The sequence below is a fragment of the Phyllobates terribilis genome, unplaced genomic scaffold (genome assembly GCF_046119375.1).
Source record: "Phyllobates terribilis strain yellow unplaced genomic scaffold, ASM4611937v1 Scaffold_361__1_contigs__length_1927384, whole genome shotgun sequence".
Lineage (NCBI taxonomy): Eukaryota > Metazoa > Chordata > Amphibia > Anura > Dendrobatidae > Phyllobates > Phyllobates terribilis.
The window spans coordinates 1,757,843-1,784,654 of NW_027363121.1; the positions used below are offsets into that span (position 1 = coordinate 1,757,843).

The following is a 26,812-nucleotide window of genomic DNA, read 5'->3' on the forward strand; positions in this document are numbered from 1 at the left end:
CGGACCTTCGACCGGGAATTGAAAAATTCCCCATCCTAAGGCCAGAAGGCCCGGAATAAGGGTGTGTGCAAAGAAAGAAAATTTGAAGTGCTTGTGCAAATGTGCCATAAACTCAAGTGGGGTTCCCAATCCCAGTGAGTTAAGGCACCCCAGGGTCACCACTCCTGGGGCACTTCACACTTCGGGCTTTCGATCTTCCCCGGCCCAATGGCGTCGATCCTGGGGGGCCATGCTTTCCACCAGATGACTATATTAGCCACCTGGCGTACTAACAAGCGCCTAAACCCCAGTGTGCATAATGTATCAATCTACTAGGGCGGCCAACATCCAAAACCGCCTTTTCGAAAGATACTACACTTGATCTTAGCCAAAAGGCCGAGAAGCGATAACCAGAATTGGTTTCAAACTACGGAGCCACCCAAGGATCCTGAAAAGTCCATTTGTGGAGATGAGCTCCTGGACTCCCGTTAAGAAGACATGTTGTCAACCTCTAGATCCCTTACATGCCTGCACTTTTCGGCTTGCTGCTGCTGCAATCCACGCGTTTTAGATCTGCATAACTCCACCTCTTTAAACACAGCACCTTCACCCCCTGCTGTTCCCACCCGCCTCAACACCGTTGGAAGGGAGGAGAACCAATTAAGGCGGGGGGTGGGGTGGAACGAGCAGCTGTCTACCCTTAGCAGGAGGGCTCATGATTACATACCTCTCCTGCTGCTGCTGCTGCTGGCTGTCCAGCAGCAGACTGAAGGTGGCTGCTGCTGTGCACAGGTATATAAAGGCTCAGAGCCTATTATGACACGCGCAGCCAGCGTTCCATTGCCACATTCCATCTACTGCAGGCAGGATACCTGGCTGGCTGAATGTCGCTGAGAAGCTCACAGAGACCGCCATAAGCAACAGTTTAACAGAATGCCACAGACTAATCAACCAAACTTTTTGGGTTGGGTTCTCTTTTATAGTCTGCAGGCATTAAATGAAAGAAGTCAGTGTTCCAGCAGAAGGAGACAACGTTTCAGAAAAGGCATTGTAGCAAACCAAAAAAGAAATTTTAAGCGCAGCAGAGTAACCAGCGCACATACCTGTTAGCTCAGGTGAGTTTAAAAGGCTGCTGTTGATAACAAGGGCATTTGCTAAATAGATGGTGTGTGTGCAACAATATACTGAAAGGTCAATTATATTGTGCAGCTTATCTCACCACCTGTAGTTATTTAGGTGAAAGCTCCAAAATGCTTGCCTAATATGTCTGTTTATCCAAAAGGAAGTAAAAAGGGAGAGCTAGAAAGATAGCATTGCATCACATTACATGGCAATGCAATGCACAGTTGCTGAAGTTGAACCAAAATGAGCTTGTAATCTGGCTTCTGCAACTTTGAACATGAAAAATCCAATGAGGAGAAGAAAAGCAAAGCCAAAGAGTCCATCCCAAAATCCGACAAACAAGCAAAATGAACAAAAAACATTGAATTCAATTCTTTCTGATTTTAGAAACTGCATTAAAGAAGGGGTGCACCGGTCCTGGAGATACTGCAATACCAGGTCAATGCGTGGAGTGGACAGAGCAAGCTCTTTTTCCATCTCCCTGTTCTAAAAATCCATTTAATATATGGTCCCCAGATAGGGGACGTATCAGATATTAAACTGATAAGAACAGATACTACACTTGATCTTAGCCAAAAGGCCGAGAAGCGATAACCAGAATTGGTTTCAAACTACGGAGCCACCCAAGGATCCTGAAAAGTCCATTTGTGGAGATGAGCTCCTGGACTCCCGTTAAGAAGACATGTTGTCAACCTCTAGATCCCTTACATGCCTGCACTTTTCGGCTTGCTGCTGCTGCAATCCACGCGTTTTAGATCTGCATAACTCCACCTCTTTAAACACAGCACCTTCACCCCCTGCTGTTCCCACCCGCCTCAACACCGTTGGAAGGGAGGAGAACCAATTAAGGCGGGGGGTGGGGTGGAACGAGCAGCTGTCTACCCTTAGCAGGAGGGCTCCTGATTACATACCTCTCCTGCTGCTGCTGCTGCTGGCTGTCCAGCAGCAGACTGAAGGTGGCTGCTGCTGTGCACAGGTATATAAAGGCTCAGAGCCTATTATGACACGCGCAGCCAGCGTTCCATTGCCACATTCCATCTACTGCAGGCAGGATACCTGGCTGGCTGAATGTCGCTGAGAAGCTCACAGAGACCGCCATAAGCAACAGTTTAACAGAATGCCACAGACTAATCAACCAAACTTTTTGGGTTGGGTTCTCTTTTATAGTCTGCAGGCATTAAATGAAAGAAGTCAGTGTTCCAGCAGAAGGAGACAACGTTTCAGAAAAGGCATTGTAGCAAACCAAAAAAGAAATTTTAAGCGCAGCAGAGTAACCAGCGCACATACCTGTTAGCTCAGGTGAGTTTAAAAGGCTGCTGTTGATAACAAGGGCATTTGCTAAATAGATGGTGTGTGTGCAACAATATACTGAAAGGTCAATTATATTGTGCAGCTTATCTCACCACCTGTAGTTATTTAGGTGAAAGCTGCAAAATGCTTGCCTAATATGTCTGTTTATCCAAAAGGAAGTAAAAAGGGAGAGCTAGAAAGATAGCATTGCATCACATTACATGGCAATGCAATGCACAGTTGCTGAAGTTGAACCAAAATGAGCTTGTAATCTGGCTTCTGCAACTTTGAACATGAAAAATCCAATGAGGAGAAGAAAAGCAAAGCCAAAGAGTCCATCCCAAAATCCGACAAACAAGCAAAATGAACAAAAAACATTGAATTCAATTCTTTCTGATTTTAGAAACTGCATTAAAGAAGGGGTGCACCGGTCCTGGAGATACTGCAATACCAGGTCAATGCGTGGAGTGGACAGAGCAAGCTCTTTTTCCATCTCCCTGTTCTAAAAATCCATTTAATATATGGTCCCCAGATAGGGAACGTATCAGATATTAAACTGATAAGAACAGATACTACACTTGATCTTAGCCAAAAGGCCGAGAAGCGATAACCAGAATTGGTTTCAAACTACGGAGCCACCCAAGGATCCTGAAAAGTCCATTTGTGGAGATGAGCTCCTGGACTCCCGTTAAGAAGACATGTTGTCAACCTCTAGATCCCTTACATGCCTGCACTTTTCGGCTTGCTGCTGCTGCAATCCACGCATTTTAGATCTGCATAACTCCACCTCTTTAAACACAGCACCTTCACCCCCTGCTGTTCCCACCCGCTTCAACACCGTTGGAAGGGAGGAGAACCAATTAAGGCGGGGGGTGGGGTGGAACGAGCAGCTGTCTACCCTTAGCAGGAGGGCTCCTGATTACATACCTCTCCTGCTGCTGCTGCTGGCTGTCCAGCAGCAGACTGAAGGTGGCTGCTGCTGTGCACAGGTATATAAAGGCTCAGAGCCTATTATGACACGCGCAGCCAGCGTTCCATTGCCACATTCCATCTACTGCAGGCAGGATACCTGGCTGGCTGAATGTCGCTGAGAAGCTCACAGAGACCGCCATAAGCAACAGTTTAACAGAATGCCACAGACTAATCAACCAAACTTTTTGGGTTGGGTTCTCTTTTATAGTCTGCAGGCATTAAATGAAAGAAGTCAGTGTTCCAGCAGAAGGAGACAACGTTTCAGAAAAGGCATTGTAGCAAACCAAAAAAGAAATTTTAAGCGCAGCAGAGTAACCAGCGCACATACCTGTTAGCTCAGGTGAGTTTAAAAGGCTGCTGTTGATAACAAGGGCATTTGCTAAATAGATGGTGTGTGTGCAACAATATACTGAAAGGTCAATTATATTGTGCAGCTTATCTCACCACCTGTAGTTATTTAGGTGAAAGCTCCAAAATGCTTGCCTAATATGTCTGTTTATCCAAAAGGAAGTAAAAAGGGAGAGCTAGAAAGATAGCATTGCATCACATTACATGGCAATGCAATGCACAGTTGCTGAAGTTGAACCAAAATGAGCTTGTAATCTGGCTTCTGCAACTTTGAACATGAAAAATCCAATGAGGAGAAGAAAAGCAAAGCCAAAGAGTCCATCCCAAAATCCGACAAACAAGCAAAATGAACAAAAAACATTGAATTCAATTCTTTCTGATTTTAGAAACTGCATTAAAGAAGGGGTGCACCGGTCCTGGAGATACTGCAATACCAGGTCAATGCGTGGAGTGGACAGAGCAAGCTCTTTTTCCATCTCCCTGTTCTAAAAATCCATTTAATATATGGTCCCCAGATAGGGGACGTATCAGATATTAAACTGATAAGAACAGATTTTTTGATTGAAGCTGCATCCAAGGCACTGAAAAATGTGACCGAAGTCACACCAAAACAGCGCACGAGGCGAGGATTCATGTGGACCCTTCCCGGAGGAGAGGGTCCCCAATAAACCATCCCCATCCCTCCGAGCCAGAAGGCCACAGCGAGGGTCAGGGATCTCCGATGCTCTCCCTAGCCGAAGCCGGAGAAGAGCCGTTTTCGTGCTCCCAGCTTCCATCTAGGCTGCCACCCTAGTGGAGCTGGAGCCTGTGTTGGTTTCTCAGCCCAAAGCTGACCGGACCTCCGACCGGGTTTATAAAAATTCCCCTTCCTAGCCCGGAGGCCAGGAATAGGGGGGGTTGCTCAGAAAGTATGATTGGCAAAGGTGCGGCGTGCAACGAAGCCAAGTCTTTCTGGGGTTCCCAGTCCCAGTAAGCTTGGACTCCCACCAGGGCGCCTACTCCTGGGGCACATTGCTCCAAAGCCCTCACACTTACCCAGCCTAGTGACTTCGATCCTGGAGGGCCATGTTTTCCATCAGATAACTCTATGAGCCACCTGGCGTACTAACAAGTGCACCAAACCAGTGTGTAATATGCATCAATTTACTAGGGCAGCCCAAGGACAAAACTGCCTTTTCAAAAGATACTACACTTGATCTTAGCTAAAAGGCCGAGAAGCGATAACCAGAATTGGTTTCAAACTACGGAGCCACCCAAGGATCCTGAAAAGTCCATTTGTGGAGATGAGCTCCTGGACTCCCGTTAAGAAGACATGTTGTCAACCTCTAGATCCCTTACATGCCTGCACTTTTCGGCTTGCTGCTGCTGCAATCCACGCGTTTTAGATCTGCATAACTCCACCTCTTTAAACACAGCACCTTCACCCCCTGCTGTTCCCACCCGCCTCAACACCGTTGGAAGGGAGGAGAACCAATTAAGGCGGGGGGTGGGGTGGAACGAGCAGCTGTCTACCCTTAGCAGGAGGGCTCCTGATTACATACCTCTCCTGCTGCTGCTGCTGCTGGCTGTCCAGCAGCAGACTGAAGGTGGCTGCTGCTGTGCACAGGTATATAAAGGCTCAGAGCCTATTATGACACGCGCAGCCAGCGTTCCATTGCCACATTCCATCTACTGCAGGCAGGATACCTGGCTGGCTGAATGTCGCTGAGAAGCTCACAGAGACCGCCATAAGCAACAGTTTAACAGAATGCCACAGACTAATCAACCAAACTTTTTGGGTTGGGTTCTCTTTTATAGTCTGCAGGCATTAAATGAAAGAAGTCAGTGTTCCAGCAGAAGGAGACAACGTTTCAGAAAAGGCATTGTAGCAAACCAAAAAAGAAATTTTAAGCGCAGCAGAGTAACCAGCGCACATACCTGTTAGCTCAGGTGAGTTTAAAAGGCTGCTGTTGATAACAAGGGCATTTGCTAAATAGATGGTGTGTGTGCAACAATATACTGAAAGGTCAATTATATTGTGCAGCTTATCTCACCACCTGTAGTTATTTAGGTGAAAGCTCCAAAATGCTTGCCTAATATGTCTGTTTATCCAAAAGGAAGTAAAAAGGGAGAGCTAGAAAGATAGCATTGCATCACATTACATGGCAATGCAATGCACAGTTGCTGAAGTTGAACCAAAATGAGCTTGTAATCTGGCTTCTGCAACTTTGAACATGAAAAATCCAATGAGGAGAAGAAAAGCAAAGCCAAAGAGTCCATCCCAAAATCCGACAAACAAGCAAAATGAACAAAAAACATTGAATTCAATTCTTTCTGATTTTAGAAACTGCATTAAAGAAGGGGTGCACCGGTCCTGGAGATACTGCAATACCAGGTCAATGCGTGGAGTGGACAGAGCAAGCTCTTTTTCCATCTCCCTGTTCTAAAAATCCATTTAATATATGGTCCCCAGATAGGGGACGTATCAGATATTAAACTGATAAGAACAGATACTACACTTGATCTTAGCCAAAAGGCCGAGAAGCGATAACCAGAATTGGTTTCAAACTACGGAGCCACCCAAGGATCCTGAAAAGTCCATTTGTGGAGATGAGCTCCTGGACTCCCGTTAAGAAGACATGTTGTCAACCTCTAGATCCCTTACATGCCTGCACTTTTCGGCTTGCTGCTGCTGCAATCCACGCGTTTTAGATCTGCATAACTCCACCTCTTTAAACACAGCACCTTCACCCCCTGCTGTTCCCACCCGCCTCAACACCGTTGGAAGGGAGGAGAACCAATTAAGGCGGGGGGTGGGGTGGAACGAGCAGCTGTCTACCCTTAGCAGGAGGGCTCCTGATTACATACCTCTCCTGCTGCTGCTGCTGCTGGCTGTCCAGCAGCAGACTGAAGGTGGCTGCTGCTGGGCACAGGTATATAAAGGCTCAGAGCCTATTATGACACGCGCAGCCAGCGTTCCATTGCCACATTCCATCTACTGCAGGCAGGATACCTGGCTGGCTGAATGTCGCTGAGAAGCTCACAGAGACCGCCATAAGCAACAGTTTAACAGAATGCCACAGACTAATCAACCAAACTTTTTGGGTTGGGTTCTCTTTTATAGTCTGCAGGCATTAAATGAAAGAAGTCAGTGTTCCAGCAGAAGGAGACAACGTTTCAGAAAAGGCATTGTAGCAAACCAAAAAAGAAATTTTAAGCGCAGCAGAGTAACCAGCGCACATACCTGTTAGCTCAGGTGAGTTTAAAAGGCTGCTGTTGATAACAAGGGCATTTGCTAAATAGATGGTGTGTGTGCAACAATATACTGAAAGGTCAATTATATTGTGCAGCTTATCTCACCACCTGTAGTTATTTAGGTGAAAGCTCCAAAATGCTTGCCTAATATGTCTGTTTATCCAAAAGGAAGTAAAAAGGGAGAGCTAGAAAGATAGCATTGCATCACATTACATGGCAATGCAATGCACAGTTGCTGAAGTTGAACCAAAATGAGCTTGTAATCTGGCTTCTGCAACTTTGAACATGAAAAATCCAATGAGGAGAAGAAAAGCAAAGCCAAAGAGTCCATCCCAAAATCCGACAAACAAGCAAAATGAACAAAAAACATTGAATTCAATTCTTTCTGATTTTAGAAACTGCATTAAAGAAGGGGTGCACCGGTCCTGGAGATACTGCAATACCAGGTCAATGCGTGGAGTGGACAGAGCAAGCTCTTTTTCCATCTCCCTGTTCTAAAAATCCATTTAATATATGGTCCCCAGATAGGGGACGTATCAGATATTAAACTGATAAGAACAGATACTACACTTGATCTTAGCCAAAAGGCCGAGAAGCGATAACCAGAATTGGTTTCAAACTACGGAGCCACCCAAGGATCCTGAAAAGTCCATTTGTGGAGATGAGCTCCTGGACTCCCGTTAAGAAGACATGTTGTCAACCTCTAGATCCCTTACATGCCTGCACTTTTCGGCTTGCTGCTGCTGCAATCCACGCGTTTTAGATCTGCATAACTCCACCTCTTTAAACACAGCACCTTCACCCCCTGCTGTTCCCACCCGCCTCAACACCGTTGGAAGGGAGGAGAACCAATTAAGGCGGGGGGTGGGGTGGAACGAGCAGCTGTCTACCCTTAGCAGGAGGGCTCCTGATTACATACCTCTCCTGCTGCTGCTGCTGCTGGCTGTCCAGCAGCAGACTGAAGGTGGCTGCTGCTGTGCACAGGTATATAAAGGCTCAGAGCCTATTATGACACGCGCAGCCAGCGTTCCATTGCCACATTCCATCTACTGCAGGCAGGATACCTGGCTGGCTGAATGTCGCTGAGAAGCTCACAGAGACCGCCATAAGCAACAGTTTAACAGAATGCCACAGACTAATCAACCAAACTTTTTGGGTTGGGTTCTCTTTTATAGTCTGCAGGCATTAAATGAAAGAAGTCAGTGTTCCAGCAGAAGGAGACAACGTTTCAGAAAAGGCATTGTAGCAAACCAAAAAAGAAATTTTAAGCGCAGCAGAGTAACCAGCGCACATACCTGTTAGCTCAGGTGAGTTTAAAAGGCTGCTGTTGATAACAAGGGCATTTGCTAAATAGATGGTGTGTGTGCAACAATATACTGAAAGGTCAATTATATTGTGCAGCTTATCTCACCACCTGTAGTTATTTAGGTGAAAGCTCCAAAATGCTTGCCTAATATGTCTGTTTATCCAAAAGGAAGTAAAAAGGGAGAGCTAGAAAGATAGCATTGCATCACATTACATGGCAATGCAATGCACAGTTGCTGAAGTTGAACCAAAATGAGCTTGTAATCTGGCTTCTGCAACTTTGAACATGAAAAATCCAATGAGGAGAAGAAAAGCAAAGCCAAAGAGTCCATCCCAAAATCCGACAAACAAGCAAAATGAACAAAAAACATTGAATTCAATTCTTTCTGATTTTAGAAACTGCATTAAAGAAGGGGTGCACCGGTCCTGGAGATACTGCAATACCAGGTCAATGCGTGGAGTGGACAGAGCAAGCTCTTTTTCCATCTCCCTGTTCTAAAAATCCATTTAATATATGGTCCCCAGATAGGGGACGTATCAGATATTAAACTGATAAGAACAGATACTACACTTGATCTTAGCCAAAAGGCCGAGAAGCGATAACCAGAATTGGTTTCAAACTACGGAGCCACCCAAGGATCCTGAAAAGTCCATTTGTGGAGATGAGCTCCTGGACTCCCGTTAAGAAGACATGTTGTCAACCTCTAGATCCCTTACATGCCTGCACTTTTCGGCTTGCTGCTGCTGCAATCCACGCGTTTTAGATCTGCATAACTCCACCTCTTTAAACACAGCACCTTCACCCCCTGCTGTTCCCACCCGCCTCAACACCGTTGGAAGGGAGGAGAACCAATTAAGGCGGGGGGTGGGGTGGAACGAGCAGCTGTCTACCCTTAGCAGGAGGGCTCCTGATTACATACCTCTCCTGCTGCTGCTGCTGCTGGCTGTCCAGCAGCAGACTGAAGGTGGCTGCTGCTGTGCACAGGTATATAAAGGCTCAGAGCCTATTATGACACGCGCAGCCAGCGTTCCATTGCCACATTCCATCTACTGCAGGCAGGATACCTGGCTGGCTGAATGTCGCTGAGAAGCTCACAGAGACCGCCATAAGCAACAGTTTAACAGAATGCCACAGACTAATCAACCAAACTTTTTGGGTTGGGTTCTCTTTTATAGTCTGCAGGCATTAAATGAAAGAAGTCAGTGTTCCAGCAGAAGGAGACAACGTTTAAGAAAAGGCATTGTAGCAAACCAAAAAAGAAATTTTAAGCGCAGCAGAGTAACCAGCGCACATACCTGTTAGCTCAGGTGAGTTTAAAAGGCTGCTGTTGATAACAAGGGCATTTGCTAAATAGATGGTGTGTGTGCAACAATATACTGAAAGGTCAATTATATTGTGCAGCTTATCTCACCACCTGTAGTTATTTAGGTGAAAGCTCCAAAATGCTTGCCTAATATGTCTGTTTATCCAAAAGGAAGTAAAAAGGGAGAGCTAGAAAGATAGCATTGCATCACATTACATGGCAATGCAATGCACAGTTGCTGAAGTTGAACCAAAATGAGCTTGTAATCTGGCTTCTGCAACTTTGAACATGAAAAATCCAATGAGGAGAAGAAAAGCAAAGCCAAAGAGTCCATCCCAAAATCCGACAAACAAGCAAAATGAACAAAAAACATTGAATTCAATTCTTTCTGATTTTAGAAACTGCATTAAAGAAGGGGTGCACCGGTCCTGGAGATACTGCAATACCAGGTCAATGCGTGGAGTGGACAGAGCAAGCTCTTTTTCCATCTCCCTGTTCTAAAAATCCATTTAATATATGGTCCCCAGATAGGGGACGTATCAGATATTAAACTGATAAGAACAGATACTACACTTGATCTTAGCCAAAAGGCCGAGAAGCGATAACCAGAATTGGTTTCAAACTACGGAGCCACCCAAGGATCCTGAAAAGTCCATTTGTGGAGATGAGCTCCTGGACTCCCGTTAAGAAGACATGTTGTCAACCTCTAGATCCCTTACATGCCTGCACTTTTCGGCTTGCTGCTGCTGCAATCCACGCGTTTTAGATCTGCATAACTCCACCTCTTTAAACACAGCACCTTCACCCCCTGCTGTTCCCACCCGCCTCAACACCGTTGGAAGGGAGGAGAACCAATTAAGGCGGGGGGTGGGGTGGAACGAGCAGCTGTCTACCCTTAGCAGGAGGGCTCCTGATTACATACCTCTCCTGCTGCTGCTGCTGCTGGCTGTCCAGCAGCAGACTGAAGGTGGCTGCTGCTGTGCACAGGTATATAAAGGCTCAGAGCCTATTATGACACGCGCAGCCAGCGTTCCATTGCCACATTCCATCTACTGCAGGCAGGATACCTGGCTGGCTGAATGTCGCTGAGAAGCTCACAGAGACCGCCATAAGCAACAGTTTAACAGAATGCCACAGACTAATCAACCAAACTTTTTGGGTTGGGTTCTCTTTTATAGTCTGCAGGCATTAAATGAAAGAAGTCAGTGTTCCAGCAGAAGGAGACAACGTTTCAGAAAAGGCATTGTAGCAAACCAAAAAAGAAATTTTAAGCGCAGCAGAGTAACCAGCGCACATACCTGTTAGCTCAGGTGAGTTTAAAAGGCTGCTGTTGATAACAAGGGCATTTGCTAAATAGATGGTGTGTGTGCAACAATATACTGAAAGGTCAATTATATTGTGCAGCTTATCTCACCACCTGTAGTTATTTAGGTGAAAGCTCCAAAATGCTTGCCTAATATGTCTGTTTATCCAAAAGGAAGTAAAAAGGGAGAGCTAGAAAGATAGCATTGCATCACATTACATGGCAATGCAATGCACAGTTGCTGAAGTTGAACCAAAATGAGCTTGTAATCTGGCTTCTGCAACTTTGAACATGAAAAATCCAATGAGGAGAAGAAAAGCAAAGCCAAAGAGTCCATCCCAAAATCCGACAAACAAGCAAAATGAACAAAAAACATTGAATTCAATTCTTTCTGATTTTAGAAACTGCATTAAAGAAGGGGTGCACCGGTCCTGGAGATACTGCAATACCAGGTCAATGCGTGGAGTGGACAGAGCAAGCTCTTTTTCCATCTCCCTGTTCTAAAAATCCATTTAATATATGGTCCCCAGATAGGGGACGTATCAGATATTAAACTGATAAGAACAGATACTACACTTGATCTTAGCCAAAAGGCCGAGAAGCGATAACCAGAATTGGTTTCAAACTACGGAGCCACCCAAGGATCCTGAAAAGTCCATTTGTGGAGATGAGCTCCTGGACTCCCGTTAAGAAGACATGTTGTCAACCTCTAGATCCCTTACATGCCTGCACTTTTCGGCTTGCTGCTGCTGCAATCCACGCGTTTTAGATCTGCATAACTCCACCTCTTTAAACACAGCACCTTCACCCCCTGCTGTTCCCACCCGCCTCAACACCGTTGGAAGGGAGGAGAACCAATTAAGGCGGGGGGTGGGGTGGAACGAGCAGCTGTCTACCCTTAGCAGGAGGGCTCCTGATTACATACCTCTCCTGCTGCTGCTGCTGCTGGCTGTCCAGCAGCAGACTGAAGGTGGCTGCTGCTGTGCACAGGTATATAAAGGCTCAGAGCCTATTATGACACGCGCAGCCAGCGTTCCATTGCCACATTCCATCTACTGCAGGCAGGATACCTGGCTGGCTGAATGTCGCTGAGAAGCTCACAGAGACCGCCATAAGCAACAGTTTAACAGAATGCCACAGACTAATCAACCAAACTTTTTGGGTTGGGTTCTCTTTTATAGTCTGCAGGCATTAAATGAAAGAAGTCAGTGTTCCAGCAGAAGGAGACAACGTTTAAGAAAAGGCATTGTAGCAAACCAAAAAAGAAATTTTAAGCGCAGCAGAGTAACCAGCGCACATACCTGTTAGCTCAGGTGAGTTTAAAAGGCTGCTGTTGATAACAAGGGCATTTGCTAAATAGATGGTGTGTGTGCAACAATATACTGAAAGGTCAATTATATTGTGCAGCTTATCTCACCACCTGTAGTTATTTAGGTGAAAGCTCCAAAATGCTTGCCTAATATGTCTGTTTATCCAAAAGGAAGTAAAAAGGGAGAGCTAGAAAGATAGCATTGCATCACATTACATGGCAATGCAATGCACAGTTGCTGAAGTTGAACCAAAATGAGCTTGTAATCTGGCTTCTGCAACTTTGAACATGAAAAATCCAATGAGGAGAAGAAAAGCAAAGCCAAAGAGTCCATCCCAAAATCCGACAAACAAGCAAAATGAACAAAAAACATTGAATTCAATTCTTTCTGATTTTAGAAACTGCATTAAAGAAGGGGTGCACCGGTCCTGGAGATACTGCAATACCAGGTCAATGCGTGGAGTGGACAGAGCAAGCTCTTTTTCCATCTCCCTGTTCTAAAAATCCATTTAATATATGGTCCCCAGATAGGGGACGTATCAGATATTAAACTGATAAGAACAGATACTACACTTGATCTTAGCCAAAAGGCCGAGAAGCGATAACCAGAATTGGTTTCAAACTACGGAGCCACCCAAGGATCCTGAAAAGTCCATTTGTGGAGATGAGCTCCTGGACTCCCGTTAAGAAGACATGTTGTCAACCTCTAGATCCCTTACATGCCTGCACTTTTCGGCTTGCTGCTGCTGCAATCCACGCGTTTTAGATCTGCATAACTCCACCTCTTTAAACACAGCACCTTCACCCCCTGCTGTTCCCACCCGCCTCAACACCGTTGGAAGGGAGGAGAACCAATTAAGGCGGGGGGTGGGGTGGAACGAGCAGCTGTCTACCCTTAGCAGGAGGGCTCCTGATTACATACCTCTCCTGCTGCTGCTGCTGCTGGCTGTCCAGCAGCAGACTGAAGGTGGCTGCTGCTGTGCACAGGTATATAAAGGCTCAGAGCCTATTATGACACGCGCAGCCAGCGTTCCATTGCCACATTCCATCTACTGCAGGCAGGATACCTGGCTGGCTGAATGTCGCTGAGAAGCTCACAGAGACCGCCATAAGCAACAGTTTAACAGAATGCCACAGACTAATCAACCAAACTTTTTGGGTTGGGTTCTCTTTTATAGTCTGCAGGCATTAAATGAAAGAAGTCAGTGTTCCAGCAGAAGGAGACAACGTTTAAGAAAAGGCATTGTAGCAAACCAAAAAAGAAATTTTAAGCGCAGCAGAGTAACCAGCGCACATACCTGTTAGCTCAGGTGAGTTTAAAAGGCTGCTGTTGATAACAAGGGCATTTGCTAAATAGATGGTGTGTGTGCAACAATATACTGAAAGGTCAATTATATTGTGCAGCTTATCTCACCACCTGTAGTTATTTAGGTGAAAGCTCCAAAATGCTTGCCTAATATGTCTGTTTATCCAAAAGGAAGTAAAAAGGGAGAGCTAGAAAGATAGCATTGCATCACATTACATGGCAATGCAATGCACAGTTGCTGAAGTTGAACCAAAATGAGCTTGTAATCTGGCTTCTGCAACTTTGAACATGAAAAATCCAATGAGGAGAAGAAAAGCAAAGCCAAAGAGTCCATCCCAAAATCCGACAAACAAGCAAAATGAACAAAAAACATTGAATTCAATTCTTTCTGATTTTAGAAACTGCATTAAAGAAGGGGTGCACCGGTCCTGGAGATACTGCAATACCAGGTCAATGCGTGGAGTGGACAGAGCAAGCTCTTTTTCCATCTCCCTGTTCTAAAAATCCATTTAATATATGGTCCCCAGATAGGGGACGTATCAGATATTAAACTGATAAGAACAGATACTACACTTGATCTTAGCCAAAAGGCCGAGAAGCGATAACCAGAATTGGTTTCAAACTACGGAGCCACCCAAGGATCCTGAAAAGTCCATTTGTGGAGATGAGCTCCTGGACTCCCGTTAAGAAGACATGTTGTCAACCTCTAGATCCCTTACATGCCTGCACTTTTCGGCTTGCTGCTGCTGCAATCCACGCGTTTTAGATCTGCATAACTCCACCTCTTTAAACACAGCACCTTCACCCCCTGCTGTTCCCACCCGCCTCAACACCGTTGGAAGGGAGGAGAACCAATTAAGGCGGGGGGTGGGGTGGAACGAGCAGCTGTCTACCCTTAGCAGGAGGGCTCCTGATTACATACCTCTCCTGCTGCTGCTGCTGCTGGCTGTCCAGCAGCAGACTGAAGGTGGCTGCTGCTGTGCACAGGTATATAAAGGCTCAGAGCCTATTATGACACGCGCAGCCAGCGTTCCATTGCCACATTCCATCTACTGCAGGCAGGATACCTGGCTGGCTGAATGTCGCTGAGAAGCTCACAGAGACCACCATAAGCAACAGTTTAACAGAATGCCACAGACTAATCAACCAAACTTTTTGGGTTGGGTTCTCTTTTATAGTCTGCAGGCATTAAATGAAAGAAGTCAGTGTTCCAGCAGAAGGAGACAACGTTTAAGAAAAGGCATTGTAGCAAACCAAAAAAGAAATTTTAAGCGCAGCAGAGTAACCAGCGCACATACCTGTTAGCTCAGGTGAGTTTAAAAGGCTGCTGTTGATAACAAGGGCATTTGCTAAATAGATGGTGTGTGTGCAACAATATACTGAAAGGTCAATTATATTGTGCAGCTTATCTCACCACCTGTAGTTATTTAGGTGAAAGCTCCAAAATGCTTGCCTAATATGTCTGTTTATCCAAAAGGAAGTAAAAAGGGAGAGCTAGAAAGATAGCATTGCATCACATTACATGGCAATGCAATGCACAGTTGCTGAAGTTGAACCAAAATGAGCTTGTAATCTGGCTTCTGCAACTTTGAACATGAAAAATCCAATGAGGAGAAGAAAAGCAAAGCCAAAGAGTCCATCCCAAAATCCGACAAACAAGCAAAATGAACAAAAAACATTGAATTCAATTCTTTCTGATTTTAGAAACTGCATTAAAGAAGGGGTGCACCGGTCCTGGAGATACTGCAATACCAGGTCAATGCGTGGAGTGGACAGAGCAAGCTCTTTTTCCATCTCCCTGTTCTAAAAATCCATTTAATATATGGTCCCCAGATAGGGGACGTATCAGATATTAAACTGATAAGAACAGATACTACACTTGATCTTAGCCAAAAGGCCGAGAAGCGATAACCAGAATTGGTTTCAAACTACGGAGCCACCCAAGGATCCTGAAAAGTCCATTTGTGGAGATGAGCTCCTGGACTCCCGTTAAGAAGACATGTTGTCAACCTCTAGATCCCTTACATGCCTGCACTTTTCGGCTTGCTGCTGCTGCAATCCACGCGTTTTAGATCTGCATAACTCCACCTCTTTAAACACAGCACCTTCACCCCCTGCTGTTCCCACCCGCCTCAACACCGTTGGAAGGGAGGAGAACCAATTAAGGCGGGGGGTGGGGTGGAACGAGCAGCTGTCTACCCTTAGCAGGAGGGCTCCTGATTACATACCTCTCCTGCTGCTGCTGCTGCTGGCTGTCCAGCAGCAGACTGAAGGTGGCTGCTGCTGTGCACAGGTATATAAAGGCTCAGAGCCTATTATGACACGCGCAGCCAGCGTTCCATTGCCACATTCCATCTGCTGCAGGCAGGATACCTGGCTGGCTGAATGTCGCTGAGAAGCTCACAGAGACCGCCATAAGCAACAGTTTAACAGAATGCCACAGACTAATCAACCAAACTTTTTGGGTTGGGTTCTCTTTTATAGTCTGCAGGCATTAAATGAAAGAAGTCAGTGTTCCAGCAGAAGGAGACAACGTTTCAGAAAAGGCATTGTAGCAAACCAAAAAAGAAATTTTAAGCGCAGCAGAGTAACCAGCGCACATACCTGTTAGCTCAGGTGAGTTTAAAAGGCTGCTGTTGATAACAAGGGCATTTGCTAAATAGATGGTGTGTGTGCAACAATATACTGAAAGGTCAATTATATTGTGCAGCTTATCTCACCACCTGTAGTTATTTAGGTGAAAGCTCCAAAATGCTTGCCTAATATGTCTGTTTATCCAAAAGGAAGTAAAAAGGGAGAGCTAGAAAGATAGCATTGCATCACATTACATGGCAATGCAATGCACAGTTGCTGAAGTTGAACCAAAATGAGCTTGTAATCTGGCTTCTGCAACTTTGAACATGAAAAATCCAATGAGGAGAAGAAAAGCAAAGCCAAAGAGTCCATCCCAAAATCCGACAAACAAGCAAAATGAACAAAAAACATTGAATTCAATTCTTTCTGATTTTAGAAACTGCATTAAAGAAGGGGTGCACCGGTCCTGGAGATACTGCAATACCAGGTCAATGCGTGGAGTGGACAGAGCAAGCTCTTTTTCCATCTCCCTGTTCTAAAAATCCATTTAATATATGGTCCCCAGATAGGGGACGTATCAGATATTAAACTGATAAGAACAGATACTACACTTGATCTTAGCCAAAAGGCCGAGAAGCGATAACCAGAATTGGTTTCAAACTACGGAGCCACCCAAGGATCCTGAAAAGTCCATTTGTGGAGATGAGCTCCTGGACTCCCGTTAAGAAGACATGTTGTCAACCTCTAGATCCCTTACATGCCTGCACTTTTCGGCTTGCTGCTGCTGCAATCCACGCGTTTTAGATCTGCATAACTCCACCTCTTTAAACACAGCACCTTCACCCCCTGCTGTTCCCACCCGCCTCAACACCGTTGGAAGGGAGGAGAACCAATTAAGGCGGGGGGTGGGGTGGAACGAGCAGCTGTCTACCCTTAGCAGGAGGGCTCCTGATTACATACCTCTCCTGCTGCTGCTGCTGCTGGCTGTCCAGCAGCAGACTAAAGGTGGCTGCTGCTGTGCACAGGTATATAAAGGCTCAGAGCCTATTATGACACGCGCAGCCAGCGTTCCATTGCCACATTCCATCTACTGCAGGCAGGATACCTGGCTGGCTGAATGTCGCTGAGAAGCTCACAGAGACCGCCATAAGCAACAGTTTAACAGAATGCCACAGACTAATCAACCAAACTTTTTGGGTTGGGTTCTCTTTTATAGTCTGCAGGCATTAAATGAAAGAAGTCAGTGTTCCAGCAGAGGGAGACAACGTTTCAGAAAAGGCATTGTAGCAAACCAAAAAAGAAATTTTAAGCGCAGCAGAGTAACCAGCGCACATACCTGTTAGCTCAGGTGAGTTTAAAAGGCTGCTGTTGATAACAAGGGCATTTGCTAAATAGATGGTGTGTGTGCAACAATATACTGAAAGGTCAATTATATTGTGCAGCTTATCTCACCACCTGTAGTTATTTAGGTGAAAGCTCCAAAATGCTTGCCTAATATGTCTGTTTATCCAAAAGGAAGTAAAAAGGGAGAGCTAGAAAGATAGCATTGCATCACATTACATGGCAATGCAATGCACAGTTGCTGAAGTTGAACCAAAATGAGCTTGTAATCTGGCTTCTGCAACTTTGAACATGAAAAATCCAATGAGGAGAAGAAAAGCAAAGCCTAAGAGTCCATCCCAAAATCCGACAAACAAGCAAAATGAACAAAAAACATTGAATTCAATTCTTTCTGATTTTAGAAACTGCATTAAAGAAGGGGTGCACCGGTCCTGGAGATACTGCAATACCAGGTCAATGCGTGGAGTGGACAGAGCAAGCTCTTTTTCCATCTCCCTGTTCTAAAAATCCATTTAATATATGGTCCCCAGATAGGGGACGTATCAGATATTAAACTGATAAGAACAGATACTACACTTGATCTTAGCCAAAAGGCCGAGAAGCGATAACCAGAATTGGTTTCAAACTACGGAGCCACCCAAAGATCCTGAAAAGTCCATTTGTGGAGATGAGCTCCTGGACTCCCGTTAAGAAGACATGTTGTCAACCTCTAGATCCCTTACATGCCTGCACTTTTCGGCTTGCTGCTGCTGCAATCCACGCGTTTTAGATCTGCATAACTCCACCTCTTTAAACACAGCACCTTCACCCCCTGCTGTTCCCACCCGCCTCAACACCGTTGGAAGGGAGGAGAACCAATTAAGGCGGGGGGTGGGGTGGAACGAGCAGCTGTCTACCCTTAGCAGGAGGGCTCCTGATTACATACCTCTCCTGCTGCTGCTGCTGCTGGCTGTCCAGCAGCAGACTGAAGGTGGCTGCTGCTGTGCACAGGTATATAAAGGCTCAGAGCCTATTATAACACGCGCAGCCAGCGTTCCATTGCCACATTCCATCTACTGCAGGCAGGATACCTGGCTGGCTGAATGTCGCTGAGAAGCTCACAGAGACCGCCATAAGCAACAGTTTAACAGAATGCCACAGACTAATCAACCAAACTTTTTGGGTTGGGTTCTCTTTTATAGTCTGCAGGCATTAAATGAAAGAAGTCAGTGTTCCAGCAGAAGGAGACAACGTTTAAGAAAAGGCATTGTAGCAAACCAAAAAAGAAATTTTAAGCGCAGCAGAGTAACCAGCGCACATACCTGTTAGCTCAGGTGAGTTTAAAAGGCTGCTGTTGATAACAAGGGCATTTGCTAAATAGATGGTGTGTGTGCAACAATATACTGAAAGGTCAATTATATTGTGCAGCTTATCTCACCACCTGTAGTTATTTAGGTGAAAGCTCCAAAATGCTTGCCTAATATGTCTGTTTATCCAAAAGGAAGTAAAAAGGGAGAGCTAGAAAGATAGCATTGCATCACATTACATGGCAATGCAATGCACAGTTGCTGAAGTTGAACCAAAATGAGCTTGTAATCTGGCTTCTGCAACTTTGAACATGAAAAATCCAATGAGGAGAAGAAAAGCAAAGCCAAAGAGTCCATCCCAAAATCCGACAAACAAGCAAAATGAACAAAAAACATTGAATTCAATTCTTTCTGATTTTAGAAACTGCATTAAAGAAGGGGTGCACCGGTCCTGGAGATACTGCAATACCAGGTCAATGCGTGGAGTGGACAGAGCAAGCTCTTTTTCCATCTCCCTGTTCTAAAAATCCATTTAATATATGGTCCCCAGATAGGGGACGTATCAGATATTAAACTGATAAGAACAGATTTTTTTTTTTTTTTTTTATTTCCACTCAGATTACAATTCCCATATTTACCATTTCATGCTTTGCAATGATTTCCAAATGGTATTAGGTTGTTATCCATCATTGTGGGTCATATATCCATTTTTCCAATCTTATTTTATATATATACGTTTATATTATCACAATACAGTTATTCCATATTCTTTACATCACAACATTACAATCTTTACCATTACGATTTAAGGCAACATTCCTCTCTTCAGGCCATATGCTGCCAAGGCATTCAAAAGCCTTCCATCCAGAAACCGACCATCCCAAGCTTCTTCTACCTCTTTAGCCAACGACTGAGGTATTCTGTAAGTTGAAAAAAAACGATGCATATCGCTATAAATGTTATTCCACACTTTGCGCCTTAGACTAGCCTGACTCCCCCCTTCACAACTCTCTAGCATTTTCAACACTTCTTGTCTCTCCTCGATCTCCCTCATATTTTTTTCTGAAACATCCTTTGCTTCACTAGAGTCCTTCCCAGATGACAAAACTCCTTCAATTTCTTCTCTGGCTTCACATGCGACATCCTCTCTTTCTTCTTCACTAGTTTCTTCACCCTCCTCCTCCTCTTCCATATTACTTACAGCACCTTCCTTTTCATCCTGACTGGAGGACTCACTTTCCTCCTGATCTTCTGACTCCCTATCCACCTCCACTTCTTCTTCCAAGCTAGTATTTTCAATCTCAACGCCTGTGATATCACTCTCAGTATCTTCTTCCATATGATCACCTTCTTTTCTTATATCTCTTATTTGTTCCTCCTTCTTTTGAGATATGTTCTCTTCCGTTTCATCATGGGGGGCAGCTTCAGACTCTTCTTCATTTCCATCTTCCTTGTCAACTGACTTCTCCTCCCTTTTATTGACAGGACAGCAATCATATAAATGACCACTGCCACCACATAGATTACATTTCTTACTTTTTTCACAATTCTCTGCCTTATGTCCCACTTCTTCACACTTGGCACACCACTGTAATGTACAGGAATCCTTTTCATGGCCATACTGTTTACAACGCCTACAAAACTTCGGCATACCTGTAAAGAACATATCTCCATTAACTGTCCCGATTTTGAATCTACTTGGTGGGAGTACCACAACACCATCCGAACTTTCCTTGAACTTGACCAGGAACCTCCACCTCGTGGTCCAAAAACCATATCGGTTAAACATTTTGCCAGCAGAACTCACTTTCTCACAGTACCGGGATAAAAAGGTCATGATCTCTTCTTCCAATATGAAAGGACTATACATCCTTATTACTATTAGCCTTTCCTTCCTAGGAAAATGCGACACAAAAAAAACACCTTCAAGTATCGAATCTTCCTTCACTAGATCCATTCTCTTCCAAAAGTCAGAAAAGATATCTTCTGAACAAAAAATAACATCATATATCCCTCTCTTCGGGAACTCCAACATAGACAAAACTTGTTCCATTTGAACTTCCAATAGTCCAAACAAAATCTTCTCTACCAAAAAAAACAAGCCAGACTTCTTCTTCTCTGGATCCAAAAAAATAAACCGCACTGCATTCTTCAGTCTTGCAAAAACTGGGACCTCTTCACAGGTCAGCATATTTGGGCTTCTCCCGTCCATATCTTCACACCAAACGTGGCAAAAATCCTCCTCGCCTACTTAAAAAAAGCAGGCAGGCTGATCGCCCCTCGTTGCCCAGGGACTAATCCGGCTCCCCAAAAGCAGCAAGGGGGTGAAGCCGCACTGCTACATGCAGCGATCCCCCGAGGCCAAGGAGCCGGGTACCCAAGGCACCTCTCAGCCAAGACCAAGGCAGCAACCGGTAGATCACTGCACTTGATCTTAGCCAAAAGGCCGAGAAGCGATAACCAGAATTGGTTTCAAACTACGGAGCCACCCAAGGATCCTGAAAAGTCCATTTGTGGAGATGAGCTCCTGGACTCCCGTTAAGAAGACATGTTGTCAACCTCTAGATCCCTTACATGCCTGCACTTTTCGGCTTGCTGCTGCTGCAATCCACGCGTTTTAGATCTGTATAACTCCACCTCTTTAAACACAGCACCTTCACCCCCTGCTGTTCCCACCCGCCTCAACACCGTTGGAAGGGAGGAGAACCAATTAAGGCGGGGGGTGGGGTGGAACGAGCAGCTGTCTACCCTTAGCAGGAGGGCTCCTGATTACATACCTCTCCTGCTGCTGCTGCTGGGGGCTGTCCAGCAGCAGACTGAAGGTGGCTGCTGCTGTGCACAGGTATATAAAGGCTCAGAGCCTATTATGACACGCGCAGCCAGCGTTCCATTGCCACATTCCATCTACTGCAGGCAGGATACCTGGCTGGCTGAATGTCGCTGAGAAGCTCACAGAGACCGCCATAAGCAACAGTTTAACAGAATGCCACAGACTAATCAACCAAACTTTTTGGGTTGGGTTCTCTTTTATAGTCTGCAGGCATTAAATGAAAGAAGTCAGTGTTCCAGCAGAAGGAGACAACGTTTCAGAAAAGGCATTGTAGCAAACCAAAAAAGAAATTTTAAGCGCAGCAGAGTAACCAGCGCACATACCTGTTAGCTCAGGTGAGTTTAAAAGGCTGCTGTTGATAACAAGGGCATTTGCTAAATAGATGGTGTGTGTGCAACAATATACTGAAAGGTCAATTATATTGTGCAGCTTATCTCACCACCTGTAGTTATTTAGGTGAAAGCTCCAAAATGCTTGCCTAATATGTCTGTTTATCCAAAAGGAAGTAAAAAGGGAGAGCTAGAAAGATAGCATTGCATCACATTACATGGCAATGCAATGCACAGTTGCTGAAGTTGAACCAAAATGAGCTTGTAATCTGGCTTCTGCAACTTTGAACATGAAAAATCCAATGAGGAGAAGAAAAGCAAAGCCAAAGAGTCCATCCCAAAATCCGACAAACAAGCAAAATGAACAAAAAACATTGAATTCAATTCTTTCTGATTTTAGAAACTGCATTAAAGAAGGGGTGCACCGGTCCTGGAGATACTGCAATACCAGGTCAATGCGTGGAGTGGACAGAGCAAGCTCTTTTTCCATCTCCCTGTTCTAAAAATCCATTTAATATATGGTCCCCAGATAGGGGACGTATCAGATATTAAACTGATAAGAACAGATTTTTTTTATCGAAAGCCCGAATTCGTGTACAAAACCCGAGTGCGCTTAAAAAAGTGACAAGTGCCACAAAAAAAGTGCACTAGGATGCTGGTCTTCTTGAAACCCTCTCCAAAAGGAGAAGGGTCCCCCAAACCATTCCTCGTCCCTCCGAGCCAAAAGGCCACAGCGAGGAACAGGGACAAAAAGCCACCTCCAGCTGAAGCCAGAGGCGACCCAATCTTACCCCCAGCACCTGCCCGAGTTCTCACCCGAGCAAGGCACTGGGAGCCAAAGACTGTGCTCCCCTCCCGGAAGAGGGGAGCCAACAACGCTGTCTTCCCGAAAGAGGAGAGCCAGGGGGGTTCAGGGGGGAGCGGAACCTGATGGCCACACACTCCCCCCCTAGACCTGCCAAGAGAGGAACCCGTAAGGGAACCGCATCCCGACAAAATCCTAGTAGGACGTGACACACGTGAATAAGTGGACACACAGTGACAAAGAAATTAAATAAATAGTGAAGGTTTCACAGTATAATACTGCCCGGACCTTCGACCGGGAATTGAAAAATTCCCCATCCTAAGGCCAGAAGGCCCGGAATAAGGGTGTGTGCAAAGAAAGAAAATTTGAAGTGCTTGTGCAAATGTGCCATAAACTCAAGTGGGGTTCCCAATCCCAGTGAGTTAAGGCACCCCAGGGTCACCACTCCTGGGGCACTTCACACTTCGGGCTTTCGATCTTCCCCGGCCCAATGGCGTCGATCCTGGGGGGCCATGCTTTCCACCAGATGACTATATTAGCCACCTGGCGTACTAACAAGCGCCTAAACCCCAGTGTGCATAATGTATCAATCTACTAGGGCGGACAACATCCAAAACCGCCTTTTCGAAAGATACTACACTTGATCTTAGCCAAAAGGCCGAGAAGCGATAACCAGAATTGGTTTCAAACTACGGAGCCACCCAAGGATCCTGAAAAGTCCATTTGTGGAGATGAGCTCCTGGACTCCCGTTAAGAAGACATGTTGTCAACCTCTAGATCCCTTACATGCCTGCACTTTTCGGCTTGCTGCTGCTGCAATCCACGCGTTTTAGATCTGCATAACTCCACCTCTTTAAACACAGCACCTTCACCCCCTGCTGTTCCCACCCGCCTCAACACCGTTGGAAGGGAGGAGAACCAATTAAGGCGGGGGGTGGGGTGGAACGAGCAGCTGTCTACCCTTAGCAGGAGGGCTCATGATTACATACCTCTCCTGCTGCTGCTGCTGCTGGCTGTCCAGCAGCAGACTGAAGGTGGCTGCTGCTGTGCACAGGTATATAAAGGCTCAGAGCCTATTATGACACGCGCAGCCAGCGTTCCATTGCCACATTCCATCTACTGCAGGCAGGATACCTGGCTGGCTGAATGTCGCTGAGAAGCTCACAGAGACCGCCATAAGCAACAGTTTAACAGAATGCCACAGACTAATCAACCAAACTTTTTGGGTTGGGTTCTCTTTTATAGTCTGCAGGCATTAAATGAAAGAAGTCAGTGTTCCAGCAGAAGGAGACAACGTTTCAGAAAAGGCATTGTAGCAAACCAAAAAAGAAATTTTAAGCGCAGCAGAGTAACCAGCGCACATACCTGTTAGCTCAGGTGAGTTTAAAAGGCTGCTGTTGATAACAAGGGCATTTGCTAAATAGATGGTGTGTGTGCAACAATATACTGAAAGGTCAATTATATTGTGCAGCTTATCTCACCACCTGTAGTTATTTAGGTGAAAGCTCCAAAATGCTTGCCTAATATGTCTGTTTATCCAAAAGGAAGTAAAAAGGGAGAGCTAGAAAGATAGCATTGCATCACATTACATGGCAATGCAATGCACAGTTGCTGAAGTTGAACCAAAATGAGCTTGTAATCTGGCTTCTGCAACTTTGAACATGAAAAATCCAATGAGGAGAAGAAAAGCAAAGCCAAAGAGTCCATCCCAAAATCCGACAAACAAGCAAAATGAACAAAAAACATTGAATTCAATTCTTTCTGATTTTAGAAACTGCATTAAAGAAGGGGTGCACCGGTCCTGGAGATACTGCAATACCAGGTCAATGCGTGGAGTGGACAGAGCAAGCTCTTTTTCCATCTCCCTGTTCTAAAAATCCATTTAATATATGGTCCCCAGATAGGGGACGTATCAGATATTAAACTGATAAGAACAGATACTACACTTGATCTTAGCCAAAAGGCCGAGAAGCGATAACCAGAATTGGTTTCAAACTACGGAGCCACCCAAGGATCCTGAAAAGTCCATTTGTGGAGATGAGCTCCTGGACTCCCGTTAAGAAGACATGTTGTCAACCTCTAGATCCCTTACATGCCTGCACTTTTCGGCTTGCTGCTGCTGCAATCCACGCGTTTTAGATCTGCATAACTCCACCTCTTTAAACACAGCACCTTCACCCCCTGCTGTTCCCACCCGCCTCAACACCGTTGGAAGGGAGGAGAACCAATTAAGGCGGGGGGTGGGGTGGAACGAGCAGCTGTCTACCCTTAGCAGGAGGGCTCCTGATTACATACCTCTCCTGCTGCTGCTGCTGCTGGCTGTCCAGCAGCAGACTGAAGGTGGCTGCTGCTGTGCACAGGTATATAAAGGCTCAGAGCCTATTATGACACGCGCAGCCAGCGTTCCATTGCCACATTCCATCTACTGCAGGCAGGATACCTGGCTGGCTGAATGTCGCTGAGAAGCTCACAGAGACCGCCATAAGCAACAGTTTAACAGAATGCCACAGACTAATCAACCAAACTTTTTGGGTTGGGTTCTCTTTTATAGTCTGCAGGCATTAAATGAAAGAAGTCAGTGTTCCAGCAGAAGGAGACAACGTTTCAGAAAAGGCATTGTAGCAAACCAAAAAAGAAATTTTAAGCGCAGCAGAGTAACCAGCGCACATACCTGTTAGCTCAGGTGAGTTTAAAAGGCTGCTGTTGATAACAAGGGCATTTGCTAAATAGATGGTGTGTGTGCAACAATATACTGAAAGGTCAATTATATTGTGCAGCTTATCTCACCACCTGTAGTTATTTAGGTGAAAGCTCCAAAATGCTTGCCTAATATGTCTGTTTATCCAAAAGGAAGTAAAAAGGGAGAGCTAGAAAGATAGCATTGCATCACATTACATGGCAATGCAATGCACAGTTGCTGAAGTTGAACCAAAATGAGCTTGTAATCTGGCTTCTGCAACTTTGAACATGAAAAATCCAATGAGGAGAAGAAAAGCAAAGCCAAAGAGTCCATCCCAAAATCCGACAAACAAGCAAAATGAACAAAAAACATTGAATTCAATTCTTTCTGATTTTAGAAACTGCATTAAAGAAGGGGTGCACCGGTCCTGGAGATACTGCAATACCAGGTCAATGCGTGGAGTGGACAGAGCAAGCTCTTTTTCCATCTCCCTGTTCTAAAAATCCATTTAATATATGGTCCCCAGATAGGGGACGTATCAGATATTAAACTGATAAGAACAGATACTACACTTGATCTTAGCCAAAAGGCCGAGAAGCGATAACCAGAATTGGTTTCAAACTACGGAGCCACCCAAGGATCCTGAAAAGTCCATTTGTGGAGATGAGCTCCTGGACTCCCGTTAAGAAGACATGTTGTCAACCTCTAGATCCCTTACATGCCTGCACTTTTCGGCTTGCTGCTGCTGCAATCCACGCGTTTTAGATCTGCATAACTCCACCTCTTTAAACACAGCACCTTCACCCCCTGCTGTTCCCACCCGCCTCAACACCGTTGGAAGGGAGGAGAACCAATTAAGGCGGGGGGTGGGGTGGAACGAGCAGCTGTCTACCCTTAGCAGGAGGGCTCCTGATTACATACCTCTCCTGCTGCTGCTGCTGCTGGCTGTCCAGCAGCAGACTGAAGGTGGCTGCTGCTGTGCACAGGTATATAAAGGCTCAGAGCCTATTATGACATGCGCAGCCAGCGTTCCATTGCCACATTCCATCTACTGCAGGCAGGATACCTGGCTGGCTGAATGTCGCTGAGAAGCTCACAGAGACCGCCATAAGCAACAGTTTAACAGAATGCCACAGAATAATCAACCAAACTTTTTGGGTTGGGTTCTCTTTTATAGTCTGCAGGCATTAAATGAAAGAAGTCAGTGTTCCAGCAGAAGGAGACAACGTTTCAGAAAAGGCATTGTAGCAAACCAAAAAAGAAATTTTAAGCGCAGCAGAGTAACCAGCGCACATACCTGTTAGCTCAGGTGAGTTTAAAAGGCTGCTGTTGATAACAAGGGCATTTGCTAAATAGATGGTGTGTGTGCAACAATATACTGAAAGGTCAATTATATTGTGCAGCTTATCTCACCACCTGTAGTTATTTAGGTGAAAGCTCCAAAATGCTTGCCTAATATGTCTGTTTATCCAAAAGGAAGTAAAAAGGGAGAGCT

The 26,812-nt window shown here is 45.3% G+C and overlaps 16 non-coding genes and 4 pseudogenes across 16 annotated transcripts; all 20 read right to left on the reverse strand.

The window, feature by feature from the left end:
* Window positions 1-295: 295 nt before the first annotated feature.
* LOC141222355 (U2 spliceosomal RNA) lies at window positions 296-387 on the reverse strand (annotated as a pseudogene).
* A 1,115-nt stretch (window positions 388-1,502) lies between these two features.
* Window positions 1,503-1,693, reverse strand: LOC141222637 (U2 spliceosomal RNA). Its single transcript, XR_012290399.1, has one exon. It is a non-coding gene; the product is annotated as a U2 spliceosomal RNA (small nuclear RNA).
* A 1,115-nt stretch (window positions 1,694-2,808) lies between these two features.
* Window positions 2,809-2,999, reverse strand: LOC141222749 (U2 spliceosomal RNA). Its single transcript, XR_012290504.1, has one exon. It is a non-coding gene; the product is annotated as a U2 spliceosomal RNA (small nuclear RNA).
* A 1,112-nt stretch (window positions 3,000-4,111) lies between these two features.
* Window positions 4,112-4,293, reverse strand: LOC141222828 (U2 spliceosomal RNA). The gene has a single exon (XR_012290579.1). It is a non-coding gene; the product is annotated as a U2 spliceosomal RNA (small nuclear RNA).
* Window positions 4,294-4,817: 524 nt separating this feature from the next.
* On the reverse strand, window positions 4,818-4,933 carry LOC141222357 (U2 spliceosomal RNA; annotated as a pseudogene).
* Window positions 4,934-6,048: 1,115 nt separating this feature from the next.
* LOC141222638 (U2 spliceosomal RNA) lies at window positions 6,049-6,239 on the reverse strand. Its single transcript, XR_012290400.1, has one exon. It is a non-coding gene; the product is annotated as a U2 spliceosomal RNA (small nuclear RNA).
* A 1,115-nt stretch (window positions 6,240-7,354) lies between these two features.
* Window positions 7,355-7,545, reverse strand: LOC141222639 (U2 spliceosomal RNA). Its single transcript, XR_012290401.1, has one exon. It is a non-coding gene; the product is annotated as a U2 spliceosomal RNA (small nuclear RNA).
* A 1,115-nt stretch (window positions 7,546-8,660) lies between these two features.
* LOC141222641 (U2 spliceosomal RNA) lies at window positions 8,661-8,851 on the reverse strand. The gene has a single exon (XR_012290402.1). It is a non-coding gene; the product is annotated as a U2 spliceosomal RNA (small nuclear RNA).
* Window positions 8,852-9,966: 1,115 nt separating this feature from the next.
* On the reverse strand, window positions 9,967-10,157 carry LOC141222642 (U2 spliceosomal RNA). The gene has a single exon (XR_012290403.1). It is a non-coding gene; the product is annotated as a U2 spliceosomal RNA (small nuclear RNA).
* Window positions 10,158-11,272: 1,115 nt separating this feature from the next.
* LOC141222643 (U2 spliceosomal RNA) lies at window positions 11,273-11,463 on the reverse strand. Its single transcript, XR_012290404.1, has one exon. It is a non-coding gene; the product is annotated as a U2 spliceosomal RNA (small nuclear RNA).
* A 1,115-nt stretch (window positions 11,464-12,578) lies between these two features.
* Window positions 12,579-12,769, reverse strand: LOC141222644 (U2 spliceosomal RNA). Its single transcript, XR_012290405.1, has one exon. It is a non-coding gene; the product is annotated as a U2 spliceosomal RNA (small nuclear RNA).
* A 1,115-nt stretch (window positions 12,770-13,884) lies between these two features.
* On the reverse strand, window positions 13,885-14,075 carry LOC141222645 (U2 spliceosomal RNA). Its single transcript, XR_012290406.1, has one exon. It is a non-coding gene; the product is annotated as a U2 spliceosomal RNA (small nuclear RNA).
* A 1,115-nt stretch (window positions 14,076-15,190) lies between these two features.
* On the reverse strand, window positions 15,191-15,381 carry LOC141222646 (U2 spliceosomal RNA). Its single transcript, XR_012290407.1, has one exon. It is a non-coding gene; the product is annotated as a U2 spliceosomal RNA (small nuclear RNA).
* A 1,115-nt stretch (window positions 15,382-16,496) lies between these two features.
* LOC141222648 (U2 spliceosomal RNA) lies at window positions 16,497-16,687 on the reverse strand. Its single transcript, XR_012290409.1, has one exon. It is a non-coding gene; the product is annotated as a U2 spliceosomal RNA (small nuclear RNA).
* Window positions 16,688-17,802: 1,115 nt separating this feature from the next.
* LOC141222649 (U2 spliceosomal RNA) lies at window positions 17,803-17,993 on the reverse strand. The gene has a single exon (XR_012290410.1). It is a non-coding gene; the product is annotated as a U2 spliceosomal RNA (small nuclear RNA).
* Window positions 17,994-19,108: 1,115 nt separating this feature from the next.
* Window positions 19,109-19,293, reverse strand: LOC141222318 (U2 spliceosomal RNA). Its single transcript, XR_012290121.1, has one exon. It is a non-coding gene; the product is annotated as a U2 spliceosomal RNA (small nuclear RNA).
* Window positions 19,294-22,246: 2,953 nt separating this feature from the next.
* On the reverse strand, window positions 22,247-22,426 carry LOC141222840 (U2 spliceosomal RNA; annotated as a pseudogene).
* Window positions 22,427-23,215: 789 nt separating this feature from the next.
* LOC141222347 (U2 spliceosomal RNA) lies at window positions 23,216-23,307 on the reverse strand (annotated as a pseudogene).
* A 1,115-nt stretch (window positions 23,308-24,422) lies between these two features.
* LOC141222650 (U2 spliceosomal RNA) lies at window positions 24,423-24,613 on the reverse strand. The gene has a single exon (XR_012290411.1). It is a non-coding gene; the product is annotated as a U2 spliceosomal RNA (small nuclear RNA).
* A 1,115-nt stretch (window positions 24,614-25,728) lies between these two features.
* On the reverse strand, window positions 25,729-25,919 carry LOC141222651 (U2 spliceosomal RNA). The gene has a single exon (XR_012290412.1). It is a non-coding gene; the product is annotated as a U2 spliceosomal RNA (small nuclear RNA).
* Window positions 25,920-26,812: the final 893 nt, after the last annotated feature.